The sequence below is a fragment of the Saccopteryx bilineata genome, chromosome 2 (genome assembly GCF_036850765.1).
Source record: "Saccopteryx bilineata isolate mSacBil1 chromosome 2, mSacBil1_pri_phased_curated, whole genome shotgun sequence".
NCBI classification, from domain to species: Eukaryota; Metazoa; Chordata; class Mammalia; order Chiroptera; family Emballonuridae; genus Saccopteryx; species Saccopteryx bilineata.
This window is the reverse complement of record NC_089491.1, coordinates 18,275,553-18,292,139: the sequence shown is the minus strand read 5'-3', so window position 1 is coordinate 18,292,139 and position 16,587 is coordinate 18,275,553. Positions and strand designations below refer to the sequence as shown.

General features: G+C 50.5%; 1 protein-coding gene across 5 annotated transcripts in view; it reads right to left on the bottom strand.

The window, feature by feature from the left end:
• ASTN2 (astrotactin 2) overlaps nucleotides 1–16,587 on the bottom strand; it is an 886,721-nt gene that overhangs the window by 373,662 nt on the left and 496,472 nt on the right. The window lies entirely within an intron of this gene.

Genomic DNA, 16,587 nt, shown 5'->3' with positions numbered 1-16,587 from the left:
TGAGATGAAAATGGTTGCATTTAGTCAGGGGCACTGACCTTAGTAATTAGTGTGTGTTTGTGCCATGAAAAAAAAAAAAAGGTTGAAAATCAATCAACTGAGCTAACCAGCCACGGCCCATTTGTGTTTCTACGGATTCCAGACCTACTTACAGTAACTCTTCAAAATGGGCACATTCCTACTATTCAGACTTCTTGGACATAAACCCAAACTATGAAAGGGGTGGAACTTACCCCAAATTACACAGCCAATAAGAGCCAAGAGGCAAACCCAGACCTGTCTGGCCCTTGCATCCTAAATGTTGCATCCGTGTCACACCATCAAGACGGGTAACAAGAGCTGTTGGGAAGGTCATGGGATTCTAGGCAAATGCACGACTCCCTCAAACGAGGCTTCCAAGGAATAAGATTGGACTAGATATCATGATTCATGGATCATCCAGAATTCTGTTAGATGAGAGATACAGATGGAAGTTGCTGGAGCCTGTTTTCTTAAGAAAAGCCCATAAAAGGAATATTCTAGGCCTGCATGATCTAAGATGCCCCCAGTGGCAGGAGCTATTACAGGGGCACCACACACAGTGAGAAGAGGCGCTATACCCTTCCAAGACACGTGACTCAGGGGATCCAGAGCTGTGAAACAGGGGTGAGGCCTGTCTACGCATATGGAGCAAGAAGAGGGCGTGGACCCTCCTGGTGGTCTCTGGACCACTCTTCTCCCTTCCCCAGTTCTCTCCCTCCTCTGGCCTGGGGCTCCAGGATTCGCTCTCCTCACTTGTTTCCTGTCTGCAGTCCTATGGCCTGCTGTCTGATCGTTCACACTGGCTGCCAGGGAACTTGTTAAATTCCAGCTCTAATTAGATACCCCTCTGATCAATAGCTCTCCATTACTTAGAGAAGGAAATCTAAATTAGTTTTCTTGGCTTTCAAAGCCCTTTAGAGCCTGCTCCCTGGCCACCTGTCCATCTACATTTACCCTCTCCTCATATTCTCTATCTGCTAGTTGCAGGCCTCTCCTCGTTTCCCAAACACACAGTCTTGAGTCGAGCCCCCTGAAAACCGCCTCTGAAACAGAGAGATGCACATAGGGGTGTTTAAAGAGCCCTCCTGGGATTCACTTGGAGGAAGGAAGCCAGGCAGGACTGGGCGAGGGAGAGGCTGACCTGCAATGTGGTTGATGCTGTGTAGGTCATAAGCCTCAGTGGGTCCTGAAGGGAGCTGTAGAGCAGTTGGGATGGCTCTGCAGAGATGTCCCTGATAAAGGCCAGGGGTCCAGGCCTCTGCCTCACCGTGTCAGCCAGTCATTGGCCAAGGGCTGCCATCTGGAAGGGGGTATCCTTGGGTGAGGTAGTTCCCTGTGGCTAAAGGCAATACTCAGGAAGGGACACAGCTGTGGGCCATCAGCCGTGACCTGGGGATGGATGGGCCTGCTCTGAAAAGGGGCTCGGAACACAGTGTCGACCTTCACCTCTCGGAATCCATAATCACGCTGTGGTCTAGAACACTCATCTCCAATTTTTCTCCCTGACAAATTCCCAAGAATTCTTCAAAACTGTTTAAATTCATTTGTTTATTCATTCATTCACATGCTGCCCTGCTTCTGAGTGCTTCCTGTGGACCAGGCAAAAGTCTAGGTCCTGGGTATGCAGCAGTGACCTCCTGTTAGTCAAATAAGTTTGCAAATATGATGTATATGTTTGTTCGCTTATAGTTTACATTGGGTGTGGGGGGCAGGCTGTAAGCAGGCAGGGTCCTCATAGCCTAAGGCTTAGTTTTGGGGGTTTTCTTATTTGTTTGTTTTTCCTTTTTGTATTTTTCCAAAGTTAGAAGTGGGGAGGCAGTCAGACAGACTCCCGCTTGTGCCCGACCGGGATCCCCCCGGCATGCCCACCAGGGGCGATGCTCTGCCCATCCAGGGCATCGCTCTGCTTCAACCAGAGCCATTCTAGTGCCTGAGGCAGAGGCCACAGAGCCATCCTCAGCGCCCGGGCCAACCTTGCTCCAATGGAGCCTTGGCTACATGAGGGGAAGAGAGAGACAGAGAGGAAGGAGAGGGGGAGGGGTGGAGAAGCAGATGGGCGCTTCTCCTGTGTGCCCTGGCTGGGAATCGAACCTGGGACTCCTGCACACCAGGCCGATGCTCTACCACTGGGCCAACCGGCCAGGGCCTAAGGCTTAGTTTTAAGACTAAGCCTTTCCCACCCTTTTAATACTAAGATCTTTTCAAAACTAAGCTTTTCCCCACACCCTTGACTATTGCGTGATGTGGGGTGGTGCAATCTTATGAGGAATCCCATTTATGCCTCAGATAAATGGCTTTGTATCAGGACTTCCTTATTTGTATATTGGCTTAAAGGCTTAAATTTCTACACTATAAAATGAGGCAGAATGGGGGAACTCTCTCTCAGATCCTGCCATCAGCATTGCAGAGGAGAGGCAGCCAAGATGGCGGAGTGCTGAAGGAGAAGCCAGTTTGTGCAGAGTTTGTGCAGAGAGAAGGAGATGGGGAACAGAGGTGAATAAGGCTGGTGAGGTAGAAATCTTTGATTCTAGGAATACTCAGATGAGTCAGTGGCTTTGGGAGCCCTGAATGGAAAGGGAAATGTCTTCCCACTGTGTGTATTTGTCGCCCACCAGGTGCGAGCTAGGATTAAAGCTAATGGCCCACCAGTTCTTGGCTCTGTTGTTTCATTACCGTCTCTCTGAATCAAATGTGAACCAGCATGGGCCAGGCGGCTGTGATGGTGGCCGTGGCGACTGGCCTTACACCTCCCCAGAGCTTACTATATATGACTTCCTTTGTGAAGACTTCTCTACTTCCCCCAGCTAAAATGAACTCTTTTTCCCTTTGAGAACATTGTTATCCTATTACCTTACTAATTTTAATCATCAGCTCCATGCTTCGTAGACAGACAGTAAGATTTTGTAGTGAAGGGTTGGAGATTTATTTACTCAACCCCTCTTAGCCCCGGCACAAGTTTAGGGAAGAACTTGTACTAAGTAAATTGTTTTTCAAATGAAACAAAGGAAACACCAGAAGGTACTGGTGCGGTCTCCACCCATCAGTAGTCTCAGTGAGTCTCCAACAGGACACTCCTGCTCCGCCCCTCCTCTGGGCTCCTGCTCCAAACCCTCCGTGCCCAGGGCGGTAGCACAGGGACAGAGGAGAAGGTGCTGGGAGAGCAGCAGGGTACCCCTCCCTTCTCCCTTTGTACAGAGGGAGGCCAGGGTGACAGGCGGACGGGGGAAAGAACGAACGGTTCCTGAACTGAAGCCATTGGGAGACTCGTCACTCCTGAATCATGGAAAGAGTTGAGGATCCTGAGACCACATTAAGGCTGCTAAAATATGAATGTCCTTTGAGGGAGAAGAATAAGTGGGAAGTGAGAGGGGGAGAGACAACTGAGACAAGAAGAGAGATAAACACGTACAGTAACTGCTAGAAAGAAAGAAAGAGAGAGAGAGAGAGAAAGAGAGAGAGAGAGAAGGAAGGAAGGAAGGAAGGAAGGAAGGAAGGAAGGAAGGAAGGAAGGAAGGAAGAAAGAAAGAAAAAGAAAGAAGGAAGGAAAGAAGAGACACTAAGGGGCAGAGACACAGTCATGCAGAAGATGGATGGATGGATGGATAAATGGATGGCTATTTATTTAGTTATTAAATTTTTTAAAAGACTTTATTCATTTTAGAGTAGAGAGAGTAGAGAGAAAGAGAGAGGTAGGGAGGAGCAGGAAGTACCAACTCCCATATGTGCCTTGACCAGGCAAGCCCGGGGTTTCGAACCGGTGACCTCAATGTTCCAGGTCAATGCTTTATCCACTGCGCCACCACAGGTCAGGCTGGATGGCTATTTAGATGTATGTCTGTCTGTATGTATATATATTTAGTGATTGGGTGGGTGAGTGGATGGATAAATGGGTAGATGAATGGATATTCAGATGGATAAATGGATGGAGAGACAGATATGGATAGGGAAATAGATAAACAGAGAAAGAGAGAGAGGGGGAGAGAGAGAGATCCAGAAGAGAATCATATAGAGATTAAAAGAGGAGGAGCTAGAGGCAGAGAAAATGTGTGACAAGAGAGAGAGAAATAAAAGCTAGATTAGGAGAAGACAGGGAGGGAGAAACAGAAGAAACAGAGTGATTCAGAAGGCGAAACCAGGCGGTAACAGAAGCAATGTGTGTGGGAGTCCAGGAAGTGGAGGGGGCGGAGGAGAAGGGGAGGGCGGGGTGAGGAGACAGAAAGACCGAGAACCTGTGCCTGGGAAAGAGCACAGAGACCTGAGAGGAGAGACAGAGAACCCCACAGAGAAGCAAAGGAAAAGAAGAGGAAAATGAAATAAAAAAAACACACAACACCTTCCAGGGGAAGCTGGAGACAGCTCAGGCTGTCCAGATAGGAGGCTGTTAGCCGTGAAAAGGATTGATTCTGCATAAACATCAGTTACACAAGGGGAACATCATTTAAAACACAAGGACCTGACACAGTGGCTGTTCCTGTCTAGAGGAGCGATTGTGTCCGGCTGGGAAAATGAAGGGTCTGGGCCCCCGTGAGCGAAGGCGCTCAAGGCAGGCGCTGCCATTTCCCTAACGCAGGACTCAACCCCTTCTGCTGCTGAGGCCAGGATCTGGCGTCTGCTGGGAGCGTAGAGCTGCCCCATCCAACCGTAGGGGGCGATGGGATCAGGGGACCAGTGCTGGGGGTGGAGGCAAGCTGGGGATGACAGGGAGACCTGGGTGAGGGTCCCGGCTTGGCCAGAAATCGCATCACCACCAGCATCACTCTCATCATCCATGACTTCCTGAGCATCCGCTTTGCACAGAGACCGTGCCTGGCTCCTTCCCCTGCTATCTCTCAGTGCTGTTTTCAGAGGGACCTGTTTCCACTCCCCCGGTGCCGCTGGAGGAACCGGGTCTGGGGGAGTTCTGTCACTGGTCCGGGTTCACACAGCACGCAGCAGGGACTCCAGGGTGTGCATGCAAGTTGGCTGGCATCAGGCCCCGAGCTCTCTCCCAGCCACGGTTTCAGCTGGGCAGCTTGCTTCGTGCCTCTGGGCAAGTCGGAGCTCTGACCGCGGTAAAGCTGGTGGAAACCCGTGCCCAGTCCCTCCGTGCATGTCTCAGAGGAGGAAGACCGGAGGGGCAGAGTCCATGCAGCCTTGGCGCACCTCCCGGCGCTGCCCCTGGCCTGCGTGCATGCCGCAGTGGCCCCCATCCGTGTCAAAATAAAAGGGGAAGACACAGTATATCTGTTTCCTAAAGCTTCCAAAATCAGTACCACAAACCGGGTGACTTAAAGAACAGAAGTTTATTCTTTCACAGCGCTGGAAGCTGGAAGTTCAATATCGAGGTGTCAACTGGGCCATGCTTCTTCTGCAGGCCCTAGGGGAGAATCTACCCTTGCCTGTCGTAGCTTCCCAGGGCTCCTGGCAACCCTTGGCCTCCTTTGGTGTGTAGCTGCATCACTCTAACTTCTGCCTCCTCATCACATAGCCTTCTTCCTTGTGTCTTTCCCCTTCTTACAAGGTCACCATCGACTGATGTTAAAAGCACCCATCCTAATTCAATATGACCTTACCTTCATCACATCTGCAAAGATACCATTTCCAAATAAGGCCACATTCTAAGGTCCCGGGTGGGCATGAACATTGGGGGGGACACTATTCAATCCACTCCTCACAGCTCAGAGGGACAGCCCCAAGCTCACTCAGGAGGGCAGAGCCAGGTCTGCAACACCTGTGCCTTAGTCCAGAGTTCCTCACACGACAGCAGCCCTTCTAACCCCAGACGCTGATGTTACAGTGTGGTATTTACAAGGCCTGTAAAGTCTTAGAAAAAGAACCACGAGCCTGGCCGGATAGCTCACTTGGTTAGAGCATCGTTCTGAAGCACAGAGGTTGCCGGTTCGATCCTCAGTCAGGGCACATACAGAAACAGATCAATATTCCCCTTTCTCTTTCTCCCTTTCTAAAATCAATAAAATAAGCATTAAAAGAAATTAAAAAATAAAGAAAGAAAAAGAACCATGAGGGAGCCACTTCTTCTTATTTGAGAGAAGGAAAGACCAACATTAATTAAGTATCTAACGCACCGCCCCGGGCAACACAGGAACAGGGGTCAGCAAACCTCTCTATGCAGAATCCTCAGAAAATATCTTAGTTTTTCCATCCCCACAGCCTCTGTCCCAACTACTCAATTCTGTGTTTATAGCACATAAGCGGCCATAGAAAATATGCAATGAAAATATGCAAAATGCAATAAATGAGTATGGCTATATTTCAGTAAAACTGTATTTACAAAAAGACACAGCAGGCCAGGGTGCTGTTCCCTGTTTTACGTGGGAACCCACAGGTCGATGCTGGGGTTAGGATTTGAACCCAGGTATGTCCAACTCCAGAACCTACATTCATTCTCCTGGAGCAAGTTTCTTCTGAACTCCAGCCTTCCCATCTGTAAAGTGGGCACATCTTTCCAGCTCCCAACCAGGTAGAATTATTTTGAGAATGCAGTGACGAGGTGCATAGAAACATGTTTTCCAAACTCAAAAACCCAATTCAAATCTGCTCCTTGTTCATTCATTGAACAAATATCCGAGCATCTGCTGCGGGCCGGGTACTGGGCTGATTAAGATCATAGCTCCCCTTTGGCCTCTCTCTGTCTCTATTTCTGCACCGGTTAAGTCCAGACACTGTCCAAGATATTTCCAAGCCACTCTGACATCCTAATTCTTTTTTAAAAAAAAATTGAAAATATTGCTTTCAGAACTGAGTCCGTCAGACTCCTCCAGGCCGAGAGAAACTGCCGCCCCCTCCCTGCCTGATCGCTCCAGTGCAGATGCATCACCCACCTGATCATCCAGTGCAGATGCATCACCCACCTGATCGCTCCAGTGCAGATGCATCACCCACCTGATCGCTCCAGTGCAGATGCATCACCCACCTGATCATCCAGTGCAGATGCATCACCCACCTGATCATCCAGTGCAGATGCATCACCCACCTGATCATCCAGTGCAGATGCATCACCCACCTGATCATCCAGTGCAGATGCATCACCCACCTGATCATCCAGTGCAGATGCATCACCCACCTGATCATCCAGTGCAGATGCATCACCCACCTGATCGCTCCAGTGTAGATGCATCACCCACCTGATCATCCAGTGTAGATGCATCACCCACCTGATCATCCAGTGCAGATGCATCACCCACCTGATCATCCAGTGCAGATGCATCACCCACCTGATCATCCAGTGCAGATGCATCACCCACCTGATCATCCAGTGCAGATGCATCACCCACCTGATCATCCAGTGCAGATGCATCACCCACCTGATCATCCAGTGCAGATGCATCACCCACCTGATCATCCAGTGCAGATGCATCACCCACCTGATCATCCAGTGCAGATGCATCACCCACCTGATCGCTCCAGTGCAGATGCATCACCCACCTGATCGCTCCAGTGCAGATGCATCACCCACCTGATCATCCAGTGCAGATGCATCACCCACCTGATCATCCAGTGCAGATGCATCACCCACCTGATCATCCAGTGCAGATGCATCACCTGGCACCCCCTCCCTGCCTGATCACTCCAGTGCAGATGCATCACCTGGGTTCCATTTGGTCAAGTCAGATGCACCCACGCAGGGAGCAGCAGGCAGGGTGGCTGGGGACAGATGCTGACACGGCCTGTTCTTAATAAACACCAGGAAAGGTCTGTGTCACTCGGAGAGAGGTGTGAATGAATGACACAGGGCCCAGACAGTGACAAGGCCCCCACGGGTGCAGACTAATCATTCTTGGATAACAACCGGTGGCTTTGTGTCCTGAGCTCCTGGGGGGGAGGAAACTAGAACAGAGCTTGATAAAAATCCAGCTTCCCTTCCCACCTCACCTCACCTCACCTCCCCGTGGTTTCGGGGAGCCTTCTGAGCCCCCCAGGCAGGAGCATCAGTATAAGACAGCGGGAGATGAGGCGGGTTTGCCTCCCGCATCCCCTCTCTACGAGACCCGGGGCAAGTCCCTGCAGCTCTGAGCCTCCATGTTCTCACCTGGAAAGTGGGAATCTTAAGAGGTGGCTGGCAGAGTAGGGATGAGAAATAAATTAGGTAACACATGTAAAATGTCCCCCACACAAAAAGTGCCCAATAACCAGTAATAATTAATGCCATTTAAAGGATGTATCTCAAAGTTGCAAGAACTGTGCCTTGAGGAGGTAGGAGCTCAAGGCCAGAGATGGGAAGGTGGACCTGGGCCTCATATTGTTCATTTATTCAAGCATTTCACTGATGCCTAATTTGTTCTGGGCACTGACTGGTCAGGAACATAGGCACTGGTCAGAGGGCACTGGAACAGATGTGACATCACGTGCTGGGGAGGCAGCAGAAAACAAACATGTTAGCCTAGCACTATCACTGGGCCACGGGACCATAGAGAAGAGCCCCACACACACACACCTTGGAGTGGGGGGTGAGACAACGCCTTTCGGAGGAGGCGATATTGAGACACAAAAGATGAGCAGGAATCGCAGATGTGTCCAATGAAGGAGACCAGTATGGGATAAGGGCATTCCAGGCGGAGGGGACAGCATGTCACAGCCTAGAAGTAGAAGATTCCTGGTTGGGGGACCTCACAGCCATGCAAGGAGGCTGGAGTGTGGAGGAGGAGGGGCTGTGTGGCAAGAATGGTTGGCCAGGCTAGACAACGTCTTCTGTCCCACACCTTGGCCATTCTGGACTTCAGCCTGTGAACTGTGGGCAGCCACCAAAAGGCTCTAAAAGCAGTTCCTGCTTTTATGTAGACTAACAGCAGAGAGTAGTTTTTTATATATATATGTGTGTGTGTGTGTGTGTGTGTGTATATATATATATATATCTCATTATGGCAATAACAATAACAAGAGTTAATGCTCATTGAGTATTCCTAATATGCCACGAAATGTTTCAAGCATTATGTGTCAACCAACTTAATATTCATTAAAAACATAATGGTATAAATGATTCCATCACCCTCATTTTATAGGAGAAGAAATGGAGGCCCGGTTTGGGAGATTAAAGCTGTCTGGAAACTAGCTGCAGATGAGACGGGCACAGTGTTAGGACAGTGCCTTGCCCGTGGCAACTGCTTTGCAAAGGCGAGGTGGGGAAAGGCTTCCAGAGAGGGGTGAGCAGCACCGGGAGGCAGAGCCCTGGGGCACTGGGCCTCTCTCCCCCAAGAGCCCACTGCTGCTGGCCCCGCTGCAGGAACACCACTGCAGGACGGCAGGACGGAGGGCCACTTTCCGGGATGTGCGCAGGGCAGTCAAGCTTCCGGAGTGGGGGTGTGGGACTGTGCAATATCACGGTGAGTAACAACAACAACGGCAGCTATCTATGGAGAACTACATCACGAGAGCTTTGACTTAATGTGGATTAATTATCTCATCTTTTCCCCCATAGTCCCCTGAGGTGGTGCTATATTTACCTCCATTTTGTTGATTGACAAATAGATGCCTATAGTTGCAGGCAGGACCCTGACACTTCCAGGGGTGACAGGGCTTGCCCTGTGTCCACGGTAGGTCACAATGGCACAGCCAGGGCTCTGCTCCGGTGGGTCTGACTGCAATCCCGATGCATCCTGCCTTCGTCCGTGTAAGAGCCCTTCCCACCTGGGCATTCTGGGACTGGTGGTGTAGCAGACACACATCACTGCCCCTTCCTCAAGCACTTATGGTTTGCAGGAATTTAGGTCCAGAATATATATTGCTGTGCAGGGGGGTCTCCTGGCTCCCAGCCACTGCCTGTGCCATTCAGTGGCTCGTGAGCTTCCTGTGTGCTGAGAGCCCCCTCCCTCCCCTTCCCGGCACGCTGGGCGGGCCTCAGCTGTCCACTGAATAAGGGCCACCCGTGAAGAAAGAGGAGGGACAAGTGAGGCCCAGCAGCTGCGTGGCCTTGGGGACAAAGAGAAAATGATTACAAGGGTCCACTGCCCATCTGTGAAATGAGGAAAGCAACATTCAACTAACAGGGTCATGGCCAGCATGCAACGAGATAAAAGATTGTATAAAAGACCCTCGTAGTCACCAGGCCCAAAGAGGGACCTTGCCAAGGGGCGGGTATATTTTGAAAATGCACTTGTTTATTTCACAAATATTGACTCAGCACTGGCCACGGGGGGCTGGGGGTTAGGTGTACAGAAAAGAGAACAGACGAGGGCTTTGTTCCCCCGGAATGTACAGCTCAGTCTATGGAATGGAGTCATCCAGCAGGCACTTGTCTCTGTGTTTATACCTCTGCCTAGAGCTATGCCCTGTGTACGATATAGCTATGTATCCTGTGTCTGTGCCTGCTTGTGTATCTATGTTATGTCTCTATCTATGTCCATATATCGGTACCTATGTCTATGTTTACATCTATATATCTATGTCTGTATCTATGCCTATGTCTGTGCCTATGTCTATATGTATATCTATGTGTGTGTCCACATATTCATATATATATATATATATGTCTACACCCATGTCTATATCTATACCTATGTTCATATTTATATCCATATGTCTATATGGATATAACTACTTTATACAAACTATGATAGATGCTTTAAAAAGACAGGGTACTATGAAAGCAGATTACAGAGGGGCCACTCTAAGGAACTGAGGGTGGGAGTGGGGCGTGGGACACAGCAGATTTCCCTGGAAGTGTCGGGCCTACCAGCTAGTGGCCGGATGAAGTTTTGTCGTACCAGGCTTTCCCCAGGATTGCTGGCTAAAGCGTGAGCCCTCACTCCCACCTCCACTTTCGCCATCACCAGGACTGCGGGGTCCATCTGATCTCTGAGGCCATCATTCCTTGGCAAAGAGCCATGCCTTCCTCCCTATACTTGGTTCGACTGTTTAGTCATAGAAATTCTCCTCCTTGCCTGTGCCCCTCCTTTCCTGCCCCTTGCAAATCCCATCCTTACATTAAAAAGAAAAAAAGAGGCCCAGTGACAAATGTGGAGACCTGAGCATTACGTATTCATGACTTGCCCCCGTGGAGTCCCTGAGAGCTCTGCAAAGCTCTCCCCTCCGAGAAAAGCTCGTTAGGATGGGCTGCAGAGTGGGTGGCACTGGCTTCTAGCAGCAGCTGCTCGGGCGTGTGCTGGCTGCCCGGGCATGTGCCGGCTGCCCGGCAGGGTGGAGGCCCGGGCGATCTGGGATGGCAGAGGGGGCTGCCCGAGCCAGGAGAGCCCACCATTGGAGAATACACGGGGCTGTGCGCTTAGCAGGAGGAACACCGGCTGGAGTGGTCCCGCTCTGCCTCACTCTGCTGGGTGTCTCCAGGTGACCCTCTACCCTCTCTGGGGCCTCGGGTTCCACATTTATACAATGATGAGGTGATCTCTGAGGGTCCTTCCAGCTCGGATTTCTAATAACCATGTGTGGCTTCCCAAGAAGTACAAAGTGGAAAGGCAAGCATGGGGAAAGGGGAGAAAAAATACCCAGTGTTTCCATTGTATCCATTGTTGTGCATCTAAGGAAACCAAGGGACTGAAGCAGTCAGCAGAGAGATCTGAAATAAATACCACTGTGTTACCGTGAAGAAGCCTTGGGCTTACACCTGGGTCCTGTCACTTATTAGCTGAGAAAACTTAAACAGCTCACTCAGCCTCCAAACCTCAGTTTCCTCATGCATGGACCATAGATAACATACCTATTAGGTTACCATGGCGATTACATGAGATAATAAAAGCTCCGTGAAGACAGGGACTCTGTCATGCTCGCTGCAGCCCAGTGCCTGGAACGTTACAGGCACCCATATGTTTATTGGATGGCTGAATGAGTGAATGAATGAATGAGGGAGTGAATGACTGCAAATGTATGTGAACCGCTCCACAATACATTTGCTTTTATTGTTGTGGTTGCTGCTCCCGCCAATAGCCTGCTTCCTTCACATCAATCCTAAAAATGACTTAAGTCTAGAAAACAGGGTTCCTAAGTTTGTGTCCAGGACCCCTTTGTCAGCCTGGAGAAGCAAATGGGCCACATCTTAGAACAATTTTTTTTTTTTTGTATTTTTCTGAAGCTGGAAATGGGGAGAGACAGTCAGACAGACTCCCGCATGCGCCCGACCGGGATCCACCCGGCACGCCCACCAGGGGGCGACGCTCTGCCCACCATGGGGCGATGCTCTGCCCCTCCAGGGCGTCGCTCTGCCGCGACCAGAGCCACTCTAGCGCCTGGGGCAGAGGCCAAGGAGCCATCCCCAGCGCCCGGGCCATCTTTGCTCCAATGGAGCCTTGGCTGTGGGAGGGGAAGAGAGAGACAGAGAGGAAGGGGGGGGGTGGAGAAGCAAATGGGCGCTTCTCCTATGTGCCCTGGCCGGGAATTGAACCTGGGTCCCCCGCACGCCAGGCCGACGCTCTACCGCTGAGCCAGCTGGCCAAGGCCAGAACAATGTTTTTAAGTGCATAAAATCACATGCAAAAAAGCATTACAAAAGAATCCACTGATCAAAACATTACTTTCAAAGGCAACTGTGCTATCATATATACTTCTTTATTGACACGTTAAATAAAGAGACCTAGTAACAGAGGTAATAACAGCCATAAATTGGAAGTAGTGATGAGCGTAAGCTGTATTTTAAGACATCTTCAACAAAGGAAACAACAAATAGAAATAAATGTGGAAATTACAAGGAGAGATTCGCAAAGTACAAATCCGTCGTGTCCCCATGTAATGTCACGGGCCATCAAAGTGTCAGACCAGGTTGAGAGCCCCTTCCTGGGTCTGACACTTTGATGGAGAAAGCATTTCCTGACTGTCAGTCTGTGACTATAACCAGAAGTGTGGGTCTTTGTTAATCAGTGTCACCCCAATAAGTTCAATAAAAAAGAAAAAAGAAAAAAGACAGGAAGTTAACACTGAGCTATGATCACACCAGAGTCATTCTTTCCTGGAGGGACACGTGCAGTGGCGAAAGAAGGATGAGCTTTGGCTTCAGAAACAATAAGGTTTTTAAGATCTCAAGGGCGGGTGCTTGCAGAAGTGAGCGCCCCCGAGTTTCAGTTTCCTTGTGGGCCCCGTCCCCCTGCCATGCTTCCTTGCCGGGTGGCTGGAGAACTGGGTGCAATACACAAGGCCAGGCATCTGCTGAGATGCAAATGCTAGCCGCTCCCTGTCCGCCTTCTGTTCCCTCCAGGGCGAGACAACTTCACTGCAGCCACCCACGGGTAGAGCTGCCCACGTGCCACAGCTGGGACGCACTCCTGCCTTCCTTAGCACCAACTGCGTACTGGGCCGTCTGCCAGACACCCAGTGCTCAGAGGTGCCCAGATGAAGTCCCTTCCCTCAAGAAGTGCCCGCGTGCTGAAGCCACAGACAACAGTTAAAGGTTTTATAATATGAATCAGAGTGAACACATAGCACAGACGCATAAAAATATAAACCATGAGGTTCCCGAGAGGAAGCAATGGATTCTTTAAGGGCTGGCTGGAGAAGGCTTCCTGGAGGAGGCAGCAGTACACTGGCTCCTAAAGGAAAATGAAGACAATGATGACAATGAGGAGAGAAGGGAAAGAAGAGGCGACCAGGAGAAGAGAGGCAGGACAGGTGTCAGAGGATAGCATAAACAGAGAAGCCAAAATGCAGGCGAGACGGAGGCAAAACAGGAGTGAGCCTATTACACAGGTCAGAGGAGGGCAGGGAAAAAGGAAGCCCTACCAGGTTCTGTTGTATGTGTCTTATAGATCTTTTCTTTCAGGTCTATCCCATAAGGTAGATCTTATTGACCCATTTTAGAGACGAGGAAACTGAGGCTCAGAGTGGTAAAGTCATGTAGGATGCCACAGTCCCTTAAAAGGGGAGCCATAATATTTATAGGAATCCAACTGTTCTCCAAAGTCTGCCTTTCCCCCCAGCATGGCACCGAAAGTCCCTTGTAGAATACTGTGTTTTCTGGAACTCTCTCCAGAGTCAGAATCAGGAATTAAAAAGCTTTAGGAACAGGACCTTGGCCACCAGACAAGCGCCGCTTTGCAGCCCACCCCTCATACAGCCTCCATCCCCTTTCCCTCGCCTTACACAGTCCCAACTCCTTCTGACAGTTCCGGCCACCAGCCTGGGTGATCATGAACACAGGGAGTATGTGGTGACAACAGTGACTCTACCCTGTTCTCCGGACAGCTGTCACCAGCAGCCAGGCTGAGTTGGGCCCTAGGGGCTGCTCTGCTGCCTGCCTCACCCCCACACTGCCAGGGCCCTCTGCTTCCTCTGCTGTTTGCTAGCAGCTGGCTCCCCGGGCCAGCACAGGGGTAGAAATCTGCCAGCCCCTGACCCTCCCCCCTCCCAGGGGACTGGCCAGGGGCCTGCAGTGAACCCTAGAACATAAGACGTGCTGACAAGTGCTTATACACAGGGAAACATTCTCAGAAAAGTGTTGGGAGGACTACGGGTAGGCAGCAACTTTGTTTTCCAGCCTCTTAAGCTTCTTCTTGGCCAGGGCATGTCAGACTCGCTGTTGACAAATCGCATTGTCTTTGAGATTTATTCTCTCTTTCATCCAAGCCAAATCAATCACATTCTTGGAGGCCTTGCGGAATGCTGAGTACATTTCATTATTACTCAGCACGGAGTGATAGGGAAGATACTATCCTCCACCTGCATCACTCCATGCAATACTCGTAGCCGCTCTGTAGGAGAGGCACACAGGAACCCACACAGAGATGCAAAACCTGAGGCTGAGGGCAGGGTAGAGTTTGCTCGAGGTCACGTAGCTAACCGGGATTCAAACCTAGCTCTGTCTGCCTTCAAAGCACTTTTCATCCCATGCCATCCCACCACCAACTGCAATCCATGCCATAAGGTGAGTGTTTATGACCTGTCCCCTCTGCGCGCACCCTGATGGGCAGGCCAGGGTCTTCCCTAGACGAGAGTCTGGCGGATGTTTGAGCACAGAAGGGAGGAAAAGGGAAGGAAGGGCTCGAGGAGAGAGGGGGAGGGAGAAGGAGGAACCAAGTTTCATTTTCCCCATTGGACTGTGAATTCCCAAGGTCCGGAATCTCTGTATCACCAGGGGCTAACACAAGGACATTTAACGGGGGTGGGAGGCGGGGGTGGAATGCACTTATTCAGTGTTTAAATGACCCAAGAGGCGCATAAACAGGCAACAAGAGAACTCATGGAGTCACTCATGAAAGAACAAAGGCTGCTGGGGCGGTGACGTTCTCTATTCAAGGGTTGAGGTCCCACAGCCTGGACGCCTCCCCTGCGGGCTCCAGGGACACAGTTGGGGGGGGGTGACAAGATCGAAATGAAGATGAGTGTGAGGCTCTCTTCCCACTAAGACCCCATGAAATGGGGTCTTATTGGGTACAAAGTTTCAGTTCCACAAGAGGAGGCCCAGAGATCTCCTGTACAACATAGTGCCCAGTTAACAAGACTGTGTTCTTAACGGGTGTCAGAGGGTCTAGCTCATGGTCAGTGCTTTTACTATAAACAGACCAACCAACGAACAGAAACCAGTGAAAGGGTCAGGAGGAAACTTTTGGAGGTAAAGTCTACTATTATCTTGATAACGATGATGGTTTCACAGGTATGAGCATATGTCCAAACACATCAAATTGTACACAGTAAAGATACACAGGTTTTTGTGGGGTTTTTTAAATACCAGTTATACCAGATACAGCTGTAAATCATGAAACTCAGAGGCCCTTTGGGATCCCAAGCCACTGAAAGGTCATGGCGTTCCCCAGACTTCACATTCTCAATAGCAGCCACCAGCCTGGAAATTGTCTACCCACAAGTGTCCCTTAAACTGTCTTCCTTGTACCCTCGCTCATGCCTTGACTATCCCTGACCACAGGTGGCCACAACCTAGGCTCTTTGGGCCCGTGGGTATGGCCTGTTACCCTGTGGTAGACAGGAGTCTAGGGAGAAATTCCTCAAAGGTCCAGGAAGGCCGTGGGGAATGTGGGGTCACGAGGACGCCCTCTGAAATAGACAGCTACCCTGGGAAATTCCTAAAAGCTCCCTGACCAGGCTCGCCAGGAGCCGACATGGCGGGCAAAACACTGGACTGAGCGTCTGTAGGCTTCGGCCCCACACTGGTTCTGCCATTCGCTCCCTGTGACTATGGGCAAGCCCCTTCCACTCTTGGGGCCTCGGTTTCCCCATCTGTGAGGAGGGGTCTGGACTCAGTGCTCACCCATTGCTCCCGCTGTGTGAAGTGCGTCAGAAGTCACTGAGCGGCCTGACCAGGCGGTGGCGCAGTGGATAGAGCATCGGACTGGGACATGGAGGACCCAGGTTCGAGATCTCGAGGTTGCCAGCTTGAGTGTGGGCTCATCTGGTTTGAGCAAAGCTCACCAGCTTGAGCCCAAAGTCGCTGGCTTGAGCAAGGGGTTACTCGGTCTGCTGTAGCCCCCCGGTCGAGGCACATATGAGAAAGCAATCAATGAACAACTAAAGTGCCACAACACAGAATTGATGCTTCTCATCTCTCTCCCTTCCTGTCAGTCTGTCCCTATCTATCCCTCTCTCTGATTCTCTGTCTCTGTCAAAAAAAGAAGTCACTGAGTGTCCCGAATGAGGAGGGTCAGAGGCTACTGACCCAGGTGCCCTGAAGTTCTG